General features: G+C 46.3%; 2 pseudogenes; one reads left to right on the forward strand and one right to left on the reverse strand.

Moving 5' to 3' along the window:
* Positions 1-434: 434 nt before the first annotated feature.
* On the reverse strand, positions 435-1,268 carry LOC120646375 (annotated as a pseudogene).
* A 1,551-nt stretch (positions 1,269-2,819) lies between these two features.
* Positions 2,820-13,540, forward strand: LOC120645849 (annotated as a pseudogene).
* The last annotated feature ends 4,363 nt before the right edge of the window (positions 13,541-17,903 follow it).

The raw sequence follows: 17,903 nt of genomic DNA on the forward strand, positions 1-17,903 counted from the left end.
ACTATTATCAAGAGTTTGGGTTACAACGCCGTATGGAGGCTTACCAAAGAGTAATGGAGTAAACCCTAATCGAGGGTATATGTACTGAACCGCTTCGCTCCGGCTCTGCTGTTGGTTTTGCTCGGGCCTCCGCTTCACTACGGTAGAAGTCGGCCAGCCCAATATGAATTTGGAACATATCCAACAGTAACATCAAGTGTCGAAACAAATGTTACTACTCCCTCCGATTCGGTCATCAAGTATGATGTTTCGGACAAGCAGAAATACTTAAGTTCTGCTTCCTTGTCTGAATGCCTGAATGTCATGTTTCAGTGACTGGAGAAGATGATCGCAATTCCGGCCATTGGCAATTCCTTATTGCAATAACCATCATAAGTAGGTCTTCGTATATATTTAGTCTACAAGAAGTCTTTCTTCCAACATAACTCTGCCTAAAGTGATTCAGCAATGACCACTATCCCACTAAGTCTAAGCTGGACAATGCGCAGCCGGAGTAGAGGAGGTTCCATCATCAGTGACATAAGATGATCTAAGTTTCTGAACAAATTCATCGATGTACCTCTCCTGGAGCTCCTCATCGGCTACAATCTCATGCATCTTCTTGGCATTTGCCACAAAAACCCTCCTGGTATCTTCTTCCACCATGACTGCCCGGACTGCGCTCGCGACGCCATGGCGGTCGAACGAGCCGTCGACCTCATTCCTGGCCACCTGCAACCCCACCTTCCTCCCCGCCATGAGCCGCGCGTTCGGCCCTTGGTCGCCGAAGATCGGCAGCATGATCATGATCAGAGGGTGCCCGTACAGAAGCCCTTCGATGAGCGAGTTCCGGCCACAGTGCGCAAGAATGCCCCAACGGCGGGGACCCAGTGGTGGAACGCGTCGGCGAGGACCCAGTCGGGCCGCCCGCCGTCATCGCCGGCGCCGGCGCACGCGCCGGCGAGAAACTCCGCGAATGGTCCGGCGAGGCCGTCGAAGGCCTCCCAGAGCGGCTCGAGCCGGTCGCCGGGGACGTTGTTGGTGGACTCGGCGCCGTCGGGGAGGCCCTCGACGCGCAGGAGCGCGAGCGGCACAAGGTCGACGGCGCCGCCGCCGCGCCGGAGCGGCGGGAGGCGCGCGAGGTTGCGCGGCGTGGAGACGTAGGACACGCGGTGGCCCCGTGACGCCAGGCGCTCGGCGAGCTCCAGGAACAGGAGCAGGTGGCCGAGCGCCAGCCACGGGCAGTGCACGACGCGCAGCGGCCGCGGCGAGGAGGACCCCGCGTCCATGGCGACGAGGCAATGGACAACCTGAATGGTGTGAGTCGTTTTATTGTCAGACAAGAGCAGTCTCTCTGTTCTCTGTCTAATTTCAGCGATTGAGAACCTGAAACAGTTTCAAGATGTGTTGGGTTTCATTGAATTGTTCAGGGGCAGCGTTGTTTTTCAATTGTTGCATTGGTTGCTCCCGTAATTTCAAGATGTATAGTTTCTACAACTTTTTACTAACCATCAGGTTTGGTAAAAATAATTGCCAACTGTGGCTAGAGACTTGTTAATAGAAAGAAAAAGTTCAATTCACTCCCCTCAACTATAGCCAAAGTCTGGATAACTCTCTAAACTACAACTTGGTTCAATTTACCCCTAAACTATGCCATTTAGTTTATTGTACCCCATAACACAATTTATCTTTTTTGTTTCTCCATACACAAGTTGAATTTAATTTCAAATTTTACAGGATAGTAGTGGACATCACAATGCATGTTTAGAAAAAGTTTTATAATTTTTTCCCATTAGTTTGCATATAATTTTGAACTCTAATGTTTAATTTATTATTAAATATCCTAACCTATCAAAAAATGATAAAACATATGATTTATTTTTCTTGTTATGATGCGTACTCTTATGTTGTAAAATTTCAACTTAAAACTCTATCTATGCATGGAGAAATGAAAAAGACAAATTATATTAGGGGATAATTTGAACCAAATGGTATAGTTTAAGGGGTAAAATGAACCAAAAAATATTTTGGAAGGTTATTAAGACTTTGGCTATAATTGAGAGGAGTAATTTAAATTTTTCCTTAATAGAATCTGCTTTTTTAAAAATGGACTTTGACAGCATATAAATCATATCTGCGCATTGCATTTTTCGTGCAATCATAAATCTATAATTTTTCAATTTTAGTAAGGAAAAAAATGTACTTTCTCGTCTCTAATCGCTATTGTCTGACTTTCAACCCTTTTGTTTGAATTGGTACAAGCCCCTTAACTAACTACTAAACCAGTGCACATTATCCATGCCACGGCTGTGGGATACTTTAACACCATCTGATAGTGATGTAGGTCATACAATCATCTAGCTAATCACTAGTACTTAACTATGTTAGTAAACAAACATGATCTGGGTGACTCCACTACAAAAAAACGGCCTTTCGTCGCTGCATGTTAGTACTGGTCATAATTTGATCGGTACCAAAGCTGGCACAGTGCCATTTTAGTATCGAGTTCAAATTTAAAAGCCCATGGAGCCATTTTAATACCGGATCAAAACACCGACCGGAACTAAATATCACCTTTTAGTACTTGGTGTTTTGGTTCAGTACTAAAATGCGCGGTCATTTTGTCCAGTCAATGACATCGTCCGACCATTTAATCGGTGTCATGGCCTGATACTCAATGATCCTCCATGTATTACTTCAAAAGAAAAGCATATCTACCTTCATCATGTGTGCTGTGTAGGTGAGATGGTAAAGAAGGGTAGCATGAGGCTTAAGGTCATGAGTTCGAATCCAAGGAACTGATCACACACAAATTACGCGTGACTTGTGACTGGGGGACGATGTGCGAGCTCCCGGCGGCGGAGGGCGAAGCGGCGGCGCAGAACTCCAGTGCTAGGCGACGCGTTCGGCGGCGGCTCGGGGGCCTCTCGGCCAAGCTCTTCGGTTGCTGGTGCCATGGTGTTGTGGGACTTAGGTGTAAGTGAGTTGGAGAGAGGAGAGGAGAGATGAGATTTGGATACGAAGAGAGAGATTTAACTAGCATGTTGGATGAAGAAGAGATATAGAGAGCAAATCATAGCTAAATAACTAGTCCAATTTAGAAAGTCTGTCAGGAGATGCACTAAATGAATCTTGGCGGTGCTTGGCGCGGGTGTGACGAGTGACGGCAGGCTGCAAGGCAGGTGGTGGTTGTGCGGTGTGGACCAAGTAAGCATGCGCACTTTCTAAACATGGTAAGATAACTTATTTTTTCAACAAATTTTGAATCCATAATAACTATTTTTTTGGATGGAGGGAGTAAAATTATAAGTGAGCCTACAACTTCGTATCTGTAATTTTTTTTATTTCCGGAACTTTGTATTCCATTTTAAGTGTTTAGCGCGGCGAATGCAATATGGTGAGCTTAACTAATCGTGTCGGGGTTCAATAGGGCGAATTGTTAAATCCAAGTTTCACAGTTTCACAGTCTCCACGCCGTGCAACCTCGCACGCCTCCCGCCGCTCCGGCGCCACACCGGGTCCGTCGACCTCGTGCCGCTCCCGCTCCCGCGCATCGAGGGCCTCCCCGCCGGCGCAGAGTCCACCAACGACGTCCCCGGCGACCGCCTCCAGCCGCTCTGGGAGGCCTTCAACGGCCTCGCCGCGCCGTTCGCCGAGTTCCTGCGCGCCGCGTGCGCCGGCGCCGGCGGCAGCCGGCCCGACTGGGTCCTCGCCGACACGTTCCACCACTGGGCCGCCGACGCCGCCCGCGACAACGGGGTGCCCTGCGCTATGCTCATGCCCACCGCGGCCTTCATCACCGCCCTGGCCTGCGGGGCGCGGGAGCATGCGGAGCTCGCCGCGGCCACCATCTTCGAGCACCCGATCGCTGTGTGCGGCGGGGAGCCGCCGGCGGGCATGCCGCGGTACGAGTGGGAGGGGGACGCGCTGCTGTTCGCCGCCACGGGAGGCGCATCGCCGGGGATGTGTCCATCGCCCGCCGCGTCTCCCAGACGCTCGAGCGGTGCACGGTCGTGGCCCTGCGGAGCTGCCCGGAGTGGGAGCTCGGCGCGTTCCCGCTGGCGGCGGCGCTCCTCGGCAAGCCGCTCGTCCCGCTGGGCCTCCTGCCGCCGTCCCCTGTTGACACAGAATCGCGCCAACACACTCGAATGTGCTAGAACGCGCAGGAGATCGTCAAAACGATATGAACCAGCGATGCCCTGGCGGACCGGTCAGACCGGTTCCACAGACCGGTCTGACCGGTGTAGAGCAAAGAACCGCAAAGACCTAGAAACGCGAGCTCGGGAGGGACCCTGTCGGAGTGTCGGAGCTTGCGCGGCTAGGGTTGCTCTGAGGTCGGTAGGCCACTCAGAATGTCTTCAAACGTCGTCGAGACAAAAGAAGAAAGCAATTTAGGGCTGGAAAAGACTAGGGTTTGAGAGATAAAAAATAATGCGATATTTTGATTGATTCGATTGGCAATAACCTCAATCGGCCTTAGCCTTTATATTTATAGACCGGGGAAGACGTACCCCTTCACGAGTAGGATTACATGAGGACTTTTTACAAAAACCCTAATTCTACTCGGACTGTAAAGACCAGACCGGTCGTCCCGACCGGTCAGACCGGTCGACCTCAGTAGGTGCCAAATTTGGCTGTCAACATATGCCCCCCCTGCTTTTTGGTGAGTTTCACAAGCCAAAAAGTAAGAACTATCCTGATGTACATATTTCACACAGAGCATACAAGTCTAAAAATAAAACTAAGGGCGATATCCAATACCGGCCGTCTTCATCTTCACGCACTTTGCCATACGCTAGGATATAATTTCTTCAAGTATCTCCCATTAATAGCCCTAGGTAGACGTTCACCTTGCACCGTCTCCATCACATATGAATTACCGGAGATAACCTTGACAATCTTGTATGGACCCTCCCAACTTGGCGTCCATTTGCCAAACTTGTTGCTTTTCATCCCAAGAGGCAAAATTGTCTTCCAAACCAGATCTCCAACCTGAAAAGACTTAAGTTTTACCTTTTTGTTGTAAGCTCTAGCTACCCGAAACTTTTCTTTCTCAATCTCCTTCAAAGCCTTCAAACGCTTGTCGGTCACCTCATCAACATTATCCGTCATCATATCATGGTAATCAACAACGGAGAGGTCATTTTGTTTTGCTAATCTATAAGCGTCCAGATTTAGCTCAACGGGTAAAACGCCTTCTTGACCATACACAAGCTCAAAAGGAGTAACCTTATTAGCACCATGTCTAGATATACGATGAGCCCATAACGTTTCGGATAATACTTCATGCCACCTCCTAGGATTTTCTTCTATCTTCTTCTTGACAAGTTTGATCAAAATCTTATTACTAGACTCGGCTTGTCCATTGGCCTGAGCATAGTATGGAGATGAATTGAGCAACTTAATCTTGTATGTTTCGGCAAAGGCATGCACCTCTTTTGATATAAATGAAGAATCTTGATCTGTTGTCAAAGTTTCTGGAATACCGAATCTATGAATAATATGCTCAGTAATAAACTCAATTACCTCCTTATGTGTCATATTCTTCAAAGGAACTATTTCGGTCCATTTAGTAAAGTAATATGTAGCAACTAACACAAAGCGATGCCCCTTTGAAGATGGAGGATTAATTTGTCCAATAAAATCCAACCCCCAACCTCGGAACGGCCATTGTTTAATAATAGGATGCATCAACACAGCAGGCACCAATTGCAAATCACCAAATCACTGACATTCTTCACACCCTTTAAAGTACTTAAAACAATCGGATAGCATGGTGGGCCAATAGAAACCGGCTCTTCTAAGTAACCACTTCATCTTGGGAGCCGATTGATGAGTACCACAAATACCTTCATGAACCTCACCCATAGCAATCCGAGTCTAAACACTTGAGAAGCAAATCTTCGGCAGTTCTACGATAAAGCTCATCGTCAATTAAAACATACTTGAAAGCCAAATTCCGAATATTTCTCTCCACACCACGACCAGGATCTCTCAAATATGATATAAAAGGGACCCTCTAATCCTGGGCTTCAGCCAAGATAATTGAATCATCTTTTTTGGCTGAATCAGAACCAACAGCAGCATCACTGGCCAGACCGGTCTCTGGACCGGTCAGACCGGTCTCGCTGACCGGTCGGACCGGTGCGTCCAGAACCAGAAACTCGGCTTTCGTTTGCATCGGCTTGCGAATGTTGAAATATTTTTTTGTAACATTATAGCCAGATGCTTGCTGAGTTAGAGTATTTGCCTTTTCATTCTCTTCCCTTGGTATATGTTTAATAATAAATTCATCGAAGGATGAAATAATATCAAGATATGCATTTAGAGAACCATTATAGTATTAGCATACCTTGAATACTTGCTGCACCACTAGAAGAGAATCTCCAAAGGCTTCAACAAGCTTCACACCCATGGATTGCAAGAATTTCAAGCCAAATAGAAGCGCTTCATTCTCAACTTGGTTATTTGTGCATTCTTCTTCCAATCAGTTTGAAAATTCAAAAACGGCACCATTCGGAGAAATAATAACAGCACAAATTTCTTGACCATCATCACAAACCGATTTATCAAAGTACAACTTCCATGGTGTGCAAGTAATATAGCCGACTTCTAGATCATGCTTGTCATTAATCCGATGCTCAACAATAAAATCCGCTACAATTTGGCCTCTCATAGATTTTAAAGGTTCACAAGCCAAATCATATTCAACCAAAGCATAAGCCCACTTACTGATTCTACCACTCAAAATCGGCTTTTGTAACATATGCTTAATCACATCGATTTGACAAACTACTATACAAGTATTAGATAGTAGGTAATGCCTCAATTTGGTACAAGCATAATAAAGAGACAAACATAACTTCTTAATAAATGTATACCTTGTCTCCACATCAATAAGTCGTCGGCTTAAATATGTAATGATGTACTCCTTCCCTTCGGTTTCTTGAGTCAAAATAGCCCCAATGACCTTGTCTTCAGTAGCTACATAAAGTCTGAAAGGTACTCCTCTCTTAGGCTCCTTGAGCACGGGTGGTGAAGACAAATAAATCTTGATTTTCTCAAACGCTTCTTGCTGTTTCGACCCCAAGTAAATTCGGTTTCATCTTTTAACCGAAGAATAGGAGTAAAAGTATCGATCTTCCCAGACAAGTTAGATATAAACCTTCTTAAGAAATTTATCTTGCCCAAAAACTTCTGTAAATCCTTCTTGTATGTAGGGGTTTCAACCTTCTTCATGGCTTCAACTCTCTTAGGATCAATCTCTATTCCCTTCTCATGAATAATGAAGTCAAGAAACTTTCCAGCCGATACAACAAAAGCACATTTGAGTGGATTCATCTTTAAACCATACCGGCGCATCCTCTCAAGAGCAAGTCTCAAATCGGCTAAATGATGATCCAAACCGGCCAATTCAATGTGCACTTCCAAAATGACACCAATCAAATCTTGGAAGATTAAATTCATAGCTCTTTGATAAGTAGCACCCACATTTTTCAAATCAAAAGTCATAACCACCCACTCAAACAAGCTGACAAATCCCGGACATCTAAAGGCCATTTTAGATGTATCTTCTTCGGCCATAAATATTTGATTGTAACCGGCGTTACCATCAAGAAAACTAATGACACGATGTCCGGAAGCCTCATTGATCAACATATCGGCTATAGGCATAGGATATTCATCCTTGGAAGTAGCTTTATTAAGATATCTAAAATCAATGCACACTCTAATTTTCCCCGAATCCTTTTTCTCAACGGGCACAATATTAGAGATCCAATCAGCACAACGACAAGACCGAATAAATCCAGCATCAAGTAAACGATTAATTTCAGTTTTAATTCGATCATAAATAATGGGATTGAAATGCCTAACCGGTTGTTTATAAGGTCTAAAACCGGCTTTAATCGGTAAACGATGCCCAACAAGATCACGACTTAAACCGGGCATTTCATGATACTCCCAAGCAAAGCAATCAACATATTCCTTCAATAAATTGACCAAATCGGCTTTATATTCAACTGATAAATTTTTGTTTACAAAGGTTGGCCTAGAGATAGTTCCATCACCAATGTCCACATTTTCTAAAGGATCGGCCGATGTAAACCCTTGGCCCAGCTTGTCTAGATCATCAGAATCTTCAATGACTTCACACATATCGTTCGTACGCGCCCGATACTGATCTAGCCTCTGCTGTAACCACTCTGTGTTGGACCGGTCTGACCAGTCAGGGTGTCCGGTTTGACTGGTCGGCCCTGTGCACCGAACGGGACTGGACCGGTCTGACCGGTCGCTTCTGGAGCTTCTGTTGTACTCATCTGATTTACATTAAATGATTTAGCCGATTATCCATCAGCTTTAGTACAGCAGAAACAAAACCATCCTTAGTGTAACTAATCAAATCATAATCGGATAGATCCATGCCCGATAAACACTTGACGTTGTCGTGTGCACTAATAGAATCCGAATCGGCTAAAGCAACAAAAGATGAAGTGTCCCCATGGACAATCTCAACCTCGTCACCGATCCACTGAACAAGAAACTGATGCAAGGTGGAAGGAACACACTGATTTGCATGAATCCAATCCCTCCCAAGAATCAAATTGTAGTTACCTTGCACCTCCGAGACGAAGAAAACCGTAGCAAGCGTCTTGCTCCCAATGGTGAGCTCCATGGAAGCAACTCCATTGGCGCTAAGGGGCTCGCTCTCTCCAACACCACTGACCGTCATGTTTGTCTTGATCAAGTCCTCGTCTTGGCCACCGAGCTTCTTGTACAGCAAGTAGGGCATAAGATTTACAATGGCCACACCATCCACTAGCATGCGAGTCACCGGCTTCCCGTTGATGTGTCCCCTCAGGTAAAGAGCCTTCAGATGGTTGTCCTTCTCGCTTGGCTTCTGGAACACAGCTTCACGGGGCCCAAACTGAAGATGAGCCAAATCCTCTTCCGGAACCACAAAGTAATCCGAAGACAAGTGCACCACATTAATCTCCAAGTTGGTGCGCTCTGGAGACGCTTCATAATCCACCAATTCCTCGTCTTCTGCTGTCAGAGGAACTGCTGGGGCTTCGTCTACAGAAGGAACCGAAACGGGCAGTGCTAATTCGGCTGCTGGCTCTGTAGTAGGCTCTACCGGTCTGACCGATTGGTCAGAGCGGTCTGACCGGTCTATCTGACCGGTCTGACCGGTCGGCTGTGGCGGTCCGACCGATCTGGCTGGCTGATCAGCTGTCTTGACCTTCCAAACCTTGCTCTAAGGGAACATGGGCCTGTATCTATTGAAGTCCTTATCCCTCATCTTCTCTTTCTCCTGCTCCTTCTTTTCTTTGTTGCGAAGGCGCTGCAATTTCCTCTTCTGTGTATGAGTTAAACCTGAAGGGCACCACCTAGGCTGATGGTACTTGTCCACTGCGCTCTTGCTGCTACCGGCCTCATGATCATTAGCCATGACCGGATTTTGTGAAGGAACATAAGCCGATTCTTCAATATCCATCGGCTTTTTGCCCGTGTCTTTTATGGGCACTTTGATTTCACCGATTTGAATAACATCGGCTTTAGACTTCTCTGGATCAGCAACAGGCTTCTGCCCCTTGACGCGATACTCAAACCTTGGAACAGGAGCCTGGTCCGGCCTATGGTGAGACCAGTCTGACCGGTCCATGGCGACCGGTCTGACTGGTGCATCCTGCAGCTTTGGACCAGATTGGCGTGGCCCCAATCAGTCATGCACGGGTACTCTGGAGCTTTCTCCTTGATAATGTGGAGGATAAGGCATCGGAAAGCACTGCATCCATATCCCCCCATGCTCCCATGCCGGATTTGTCGCATTTGAAGCCGGAGGCACCCATGGCATGGTAGCACACATCTGGGGAGGATACAATGTGACAACATCACCCCTGTGCCTGTTGGATTCCCTCCTTGGGGACACTGGACGGTCTTGACACGGTGGTGATCGTAGTCTCTTTTTTAGCGGCCGATCGTTTTGAACGGCCTTTGTGTACTTGTTCAACAACTGGTTGAAGGTGGGCTTCTGATTAGCAGTTCTTCCCAGCACCTTCACCTTGTTGGTCTTCCAAGTACCCACTTCCGGACGCTTTGGCTTGAAAGTCCGGGGACGGTCACCAGAGCGGTCTGACTGGCTGGAGGAACCGGTCGGACCGGTCGGACCGGTCTGACCGGTCGTGCTTGATCAGCAGACCGATTTTTTGGTGGAGAGCTTCCTTGCCCCCCCCCCCGAGTCTGGGATTTCTGACTATGATCTTCAGAGTATCCTTGCCATCATCAGTCTTCTCCTTGATGACTTCCCGGGCAAGGATTTTGTCACTTGTATCCATCGGTCTTGGATCACCGATGACAACATTCTTCCCCTTAGCTCTTCCGGCTTGTTCCGGCCGAATGAGCACCTTTGGATTGTTGAATTCCAGCGTATGAACAGGGAAAGGAGCTTTGTCAATTTGCATCTCAGAAAGTACCAATCGTCCTTCATTAATGGCGATTGTACCTGTCGACGGAAAATATTACAATCATTAGTAGCATGAGATGTAGAGTTATGCCACTTACAATATGCATATCGTTTGAGCTCATCGGGAGATGGAATAGCATGTGACAATTGGATGTTACTGTTTTTAAGTAATTCATCAAAAATCTGATCACATTTAGAAACATCAAAAGTAAGTTTCAGCTCCTCTTGCCGATTCTTTTGAATCGGCTTGAGAGACGGAACTGAACCGGGTTTGGCCTTCGATGGCCAAACAAATTCAGCAGCGTATACCTCCTTGCTATCATCGTCCGAACTATCTGAATCATGATCAAGAATATACGTGTTGGACCGATGAGGCTTGAAGGTATCTTTGGCATTTTTAAGTTTAAACTCTAAACCCATGACTTTGACTTGCAAAAAATTCACGGTATGATATTCAAAGCCCTTGAGTTTCTCTTTCAAATAAGAATGTAAACCATTAATTGCCAAATCCGCCAATTCTTTTTCAAAAATCATCAAACTAAAACACTGATTTTTAATTTCTTTAAATCTTTTGAAATAATATGAAGAAGATTCATCACGTCCTTGCTTAATCGATGTTAAGTCCAACAATTTCACTTCGGTCTCCCCGCTAAAGAAGTGATCATGAAACTTATGCTCCAACTGAGCCCAATTGCGAATAGAATTAGGAGCAAGCGAGGAAAACCAAGAGAAAGCCGTTCCAGTCAAGGATAAAGAAAATAAACGCACACGCAAAGCGTCATTGAAACCGGCTTCTCCCAACTACAAGACATATTGACTAACGTGTTCCCAAGTCGTACGAGAATCATCATCATTAAATTTAGTAAACTCAGGAATACGCCAACCAGCAGGAAAAAGAAACAAAATCAAACTCAGCGGGATAAGGTTTTTGATATAAACGCGTAGTACCCATATCCACCCCAAGCTTACTTTTAATCGCATTTGCCAGATCTTCTTTGAACTTAAGGAGATCGGCCTGATAGTATTGGCTGGTATAAAACTCAGAAAAACGATGTGCATTAAAATTTCCATGCGACATCGTCTGTGAAGAAATTGGGATCGGTCCTTGGTTAGGTCCAGATCCTCGCGATCCTCCAGCTACAGCAGTAGTGCGAGGTGGTGTATACAGTGACAATTCATTAGTTTGGCCAGGGGCAGCCGAATTTGGAATCGTCTTGAGGGGCACCAGTGACGGCACTGTCCCTGAGTAACCGGTCTGACTGGTCGGTGAGACCGGTCCGGCTGGTGCTGTGTGCACAGTCGACGGTGGCGGGGTTTGCCCTGAGAACGAGTTCGGCGGCATACCATAAAGTGGTTTAGATGTGAACTCAGGGGTAGCCGAACTCGGATATGATGAGTTAGGATCTGACATGGTCTATTTACCTTTACGCGCATCAATATCACTACTCAACTTTATTAAAACATCACCTGCAGCGGCTTGTGCAGCAACAATCTTTTGATCCATCATGGATGACATCTTATCAAAAATATCAAAGGAAGAGAGGCTTACATTGGGTATTTCTTCAACCTTATCTTTGGTAAGCTTGAGAGACGACAGTACGAACTCCTCCACCCTCTTGACGAGGCCACCACGATCCTTCTTGAAGCCCTTCAAGAATTGTACCTTGATGTGCTCCTCCACAAGAAGGTAGGCCTTGCGCTCCTCTTCAGTGAGCTCCTCCATCGTAGCCGTGATGATGTTATCCTTGTTGATCTCTGAAGAGCCCATCTTCTTTGAGGACCAGATTAGATCGGTTTTGAAACCAGATTAATCTTTTCCCAGCGGAGAAGCCAAAAAGTGTGTTGACACAGAATCGCGCCAACACACTCGAATGCGCTAGAATGCGCAGGAGATCGTCAAAACGATATGAACCAGCGATGCCCTGGCGGACCGGTCTGACCGGTTCCACAGACCGGTCTGACCGGTGTAGAGTAGAGAACCGCGAAGACATAGAAATGCGAGCTCGGGAGGGACCCCATCGGAGCTTGCGTAGCTAGGGTTGCTCTGAGGTCGGCAGGCCACTCAGAACGTCTTCAAACATCGTCGAGACGAAAGAAGAAAGTAATCTAAGGTTGGAAAAGACTAGGGTTTGAGAGATAAAAAATAATGCAATATTTTGATTGATTCGATTGGGAATAACCTCAATCGGCCTTAGCCTTTATATTTATAGGCCGGGGAAGACATACCCCTTCATGAGTAAGATTACATGAGGACTCTTTACAAAAACCTTAATTCTATTCGGACTGTACAGACCAGACCGGTCTGATCGGTCGGCCCGACCGGTCAGACCGGTCGACCCCAGCAGGTGCCAAATTTGGCTGTCAACACCCCCGGCGGCGGCCGCGGCACCGGCGTGCACCGGGACGATGCCACCGCGCGTTGGCTGGACGCGCAGCCACCCAGGTCCGTCGTGTACGTGGGGCTCGGGAGCGAGGTGCCGCTGCGCGTGGAGCTCGTGCACGAGCTGGCGCACGGGCTGGAGCTTGCCGGAGCGCGCTTCCTCTGGGCTCTGAGGAGGCCCCGGGGCGTCGCTGACGCCGACGTCCTCCCCGCCAACTTTCGAGAGCGCACTGGCGGCCGCGGGCTGATGGCCTTGGGGTGGGTTCCTCAGATCACCATCCTGGCGCACGATGCCGTTGGGGCATTCTTGACGCACTGTGGCCGGAACTCGCTCGTCAAAGGGCTTCTGTACGGGCACCCTCTGATCATGCTGCCGATCTTCGGCGACCAAGGGCCGAACGCGCGGCTCATGGCGGGGAGGTAGGTGGGGTTGCAGGTGGCGAGGAATGAGGACGATGGATCCTTCGACCGCCATGGCATCGCGAGCGCGGTCCGGGCCGTCATGGTAGAAGAAGATACCAGGAGGATCTTTGTAGCAAATGCCCTAAAGATGCAGGAGTTTGTAGCCGATGAGGATCTCCAGGAGAGGTACATCGATGAATTTGTTCAGAAACTTAGATCTTACATCACTGATGGCAATTGACAACTCCGATCCTCTACAGCTGCAAAGACTTACTATAGTATTAGTTTTGCCGATACACTGGTTGGGGAAAAAAAAGTCATGTACTGTCGAATTAATAAGGCATCGCGCTATTAGTGGTGTGCAGTTGCAGTAAGCCAGTAAAGGAATTATATGTCACAATCGAGACAGTGACAATAATACAAAAAAAATTATGTACTGTCTAATAATAAGGCATCGTGCGCAGTTCCAGTAAGAAAAAAAATATCATAATCGAGACAATGACATCATATAAATGTTATACGCATTGTACTTGTTCTTAAAAAAAGTGCCTCTCAATTAGGCTAATTCCAGTGCAAGATTTCATGTACAATTTCAGAGAGCCATGTCATTTAAGTACATTTGAGTTCGTGAATGAAATAAGCCCCCCCAATGCAAAGTTTCATTTCACGATTTCATAGACTACCCATAGCACTTAGTTGTGAGCCATGTGATTAGACGTAATTGCATGAAATGAAACTCTGTAGCCCCTAATGCAAGTTTCAATAAGTTTCATAGTCTTGGAAATAGTGTATACACAGTTTCATCCTGACGAGTAAGATGAGGTCTATAAACTATCAAATCAGGCATCTCGATACTTGAACATTTCAACAAGTTCACTTTAGGACCAATTATGAATTAATCCCCATTATTCTCACATCGCATAAGCTGCTTAAAAAGTTTAATGATCTAGACAAGGAGATGCAAGAGGTAAGAGGTTGTAGCCGATAAGTAGCCTACATACAAGGATGGATTTCTGCAGCAACAACGACAAGTTAATTACAGTACTATTGATGGTGACTGATCGGCTGCTCCAAATCCAGCCGAGGATGTAATTTTTGCAGGGGGTTTTTATGTGTTTTGTTTTGTCAAACTTTGTCAGTGGTTGTCTCTGATGTACTAGGAAATAAAAAGAATAAAGAATTGTATCAAGTCAATTATTTATTATGGAACAAATCATAGTACAGTCACAGAAAGCACATCCGCATTGGCAAAATCTAAAGTTAGCTTATAATAAGCAATTCTGTTAATAGAAACACCGCTCTTGCATGATAACTACATACAGAGCCTTGGCACGTAAATATCTAATAGTGTAAAAAAAAGACAAGTTAAATGGTTCCGGTGACCACCATGAGCTTGCTCTTTGTAGTGCATTCCTCACGTGATAATCTTTGTCCTAGCTACAAGTGAATGGAAAAAAAAGAGGCAATTTCCTTGAAGTTGACATGCATGGCAGCAGCGAGAGGTTGAAGGCGTAGAGTAATTGTTCACGCAGATGTACTTGTCGTTGCCGTAGCAAGTTGTGGGCAGCCGGCAGCGTGCTTTAATTTCATTTATTGTGGAGAAAATCTAGGAGATTTGGTTCATTTGTGTTTGTCGTGATTGCCAATTATTTTGACACCACCAATACAATAAGGTTATCATTACAAAAAAAAATACAATACGGTTATCTAGTTGGGTGAGAGACTTAGGCCTTGTTTAGTTGGGAAATTTTTTTGGGTTTTAGAACTGTAGCACTTTCGTTGTTATTTGTCAATTAATATCCAATCATGGACTAATTAGACTTAAAAGATTCGTCTCGTCGTTTATAGTTAAATTGTGTAATTAGTTATTTTTTTAACTACATTTAATACTCCATGCATATGTCCGAAGATTCGATGTGATGGGTACTGTAGAAACATTTTTGGAAACTAAACAGGGCCATCTGGAAAACGAAGGACGAACTACGTTTTGATGATGTTAATAATCTACTTTTATTGTATTCTGTGAACTCGCATTAGGAATTATACTTAGCGCCAAAGATTTTCAATTATATATCTTCTTGAAACAACTCTTCAATTAAACGAGAGCTCATTAGGATTTTTTAATCCTGATAGATGCATGAAGCCAGGCGCTCATGGCTACGCCACTTCAACAGGATGGAATGAGGAATACTCAACTCTGTGGTGCTTGTGCGGCAGAGACACGATTGAACAAGAAACAACAAGGCTTTTATTTGTCAGGAAGATCGATGACCAGAAATACAAGTAGACGATCGACAGGAGTTTACTTTTCGTTCCTTTCTACGCAGTGGAATGTCTTCTGCTGCTTGCTACAGTCTTTGCTTTGTGGCCTACCTGCTGCCTCCCGTTGGACGACAGGAGTTTACTTTTCGTTCCTTTCTACGCAGTGCAATTTTGTTCCGTCACTAGAAAAAATTCAGCAACCACTCAAATCAATCAGTAACACTGTTGGACGGCATTTTAATTTGTACATATATGTGTCTCAACATAAACAAGATGAAGCAAGTAATGTTAACATGCAAAGAAGTCTGCATATGCTGCATGCATGCGTCCTTTTGTTCCTTTCAAAGGTTGCACGAGCTGATTAGGCCAACACACCAGTGCCTTCATGCAAGCACGCAACCTGTGATTAGCAAGGCCGGCCGCCGGCTAATGGACTGGACCTGTTAAGGTTCGAGTTTTGGGCTGATTAGTAAACGATTAGCACAAATTAGAGTCTAGAAGCCACAAGTGATCAGCATGAACACGGGCTGCCTCTTCGTCCCCGACGTTCAAACGAAGACAAGAGTTGTCACAGCCCAGAAAAAAAAGAGAAAAAATTTTTTCCCCGCCGGGCCCACCCGTCAGCCTCTCACTCTCCTCCTCCTCTCTGTTTTGCGCTGCGGCACGCACGCGTCGTCGCCGGCGGCCATCCTCGGTCCACATGCCGGCAATCCTCGTGCGCCGTGCCCAACCGTCCCTCCTCTCATCGCCTCAAGACCCCGCCCCGACCCCCGTTCCCCTCAAACCCTAACCCTAGCCTTCCCCTCAACCATTGCCGCCGCCCCCAAGCCGTGCCGCCGCCGCTCGCCGCCGCGATTCTCCCGCTCCGGTGAGCCGTGGCTCAATCTGTCACTCGGGGAGCTCCTTCTTGCCCTCCTCCTCCGATTCTGGCGCTCACACGGCCTCAACCGCCTCCCTGCAGGGCCGCCGCCGCTCTCCTCCGCCCGCCGCCGCCCCTGTCCGTCGCACCGCCCCCTCGTCGGCGCTCCTCGCCTGCGTCACCGCCGGTGAGGCTCGCCTCCACCTCCGCATCCCCGTGCGCGCCTCCCCTGCCCCGCTTCGGCTTCGCCTCGCCGCGCCGCCTCGCGCCGCCGCTGCCGTCGCCGCGCGTGCGGGTCAGGGTGCGTGCCCTGCCTTGACCCGGCTGGGTGGGCCGCTGGCTAGTGGGACCGACCTGTCGGTCTCTGGGCTGGCCTGATCCGGGTGTGCCTAGCGATTTTGTTAGGGTTTCTTAGGTTTTATATTCCTGCAATCTTGTAAATTTGTAGAAATTCATGTATCACTCCAAAAATTATGAAACTTATTTTGTTGGATTCCTCTAGCTGAGATCTACTTAGGAAAAATATTATTTTGCATGTTACCTTGCTATAGATTTATCTATAGTTTTATCTTGCAAAAGTGAGTTTAATGTTTGGTTATTTGTATACTGCTCGAAAAATGTCAAACTAAATTTTGTTAGACTCCTTGTGATTTGTAGTTTCAAGTGGTACTACTTGTTCATATGTTTCCTTGCTGTGTATCAAAGTTTTAGTTTGTTTTCTTATACTTTATATGAAAATGGTTTATTATAGAACTTCTTGCTGGAAAGTGATAAAATGGCAAAACCAGTTTTGTTAGCTTTGCTTTCATGCCTAGTATCTAAGATAATTTTCTTGGATTTGTTTAGTTCAGTTTGCATTCCTTTCCCGATTTATCTTGCTTTGAGTAGCTGAAAATTGATCTATTTATGGTTATTTATAGGGAAATGCTTTTGCTGCAAAACCAATTTTCATGAGTTCTTTGCATTGTTCTCTGCATGCTCATTTATTTCCATAATTTATGCTTGTTGTTAAGTTCATTTCTTAATTCTTGCATCGCATTCATGCATTTTAGTGACCGAACCGCCGGAGGTCGAACCCGTGGAACCCGCCGAGTCCGTGGAGCCTGAACCCGGAATCCCGTTCGTGGTCGAGTCTGAAGTTAACCCAGGCAAGCAGCTAAGCATGATTCCTTGCTCCTATTTAATCTGAGTTAGTTAGTTATCTCACCGGGTAATGTTGGGTTATATATAGTATGTATGTATTGCACTCTTGTACCTGCTTCCATGCATTACCTTTTCTTGATTTGTTATCTGTGTTCTTGGCACTAGTTAGTTAGTTAATTACTTAACTTGACTAGATGCTTAGCCCTGCTTAGAGTACTCCTATTGCTCTCTAGACAGGAACAGTTTGGAGGATCACATTTACCGTTTACCCTTGATCGCACTGGTTCGGTCGGTTTGTTAAGAGTTTGGTAGTATCGAGATTCGAGCGGAATGGTAGGGCCTAGTGAATGGAGTCACATAGGCAGGTCCGCTTGGATCGTTTAAGGACCGTTCGTGGATGACGTCGGCTTTGA

Source organism: Panicum virgatum, chromosome 8K (assembly GCF_016808335.1).
Source record: "Panicum virgatum strain AP13 chromosome 8K, P.virgatum_v5, whole genome shotgun sequence".
In the NCBI taxonomy this organism is placed as follows: Eukaryota; Viridiplantae; Streptophyta; class Magnoliopsida; order Poales; family Poaceae; genus Panicum; species Panicum virgatum.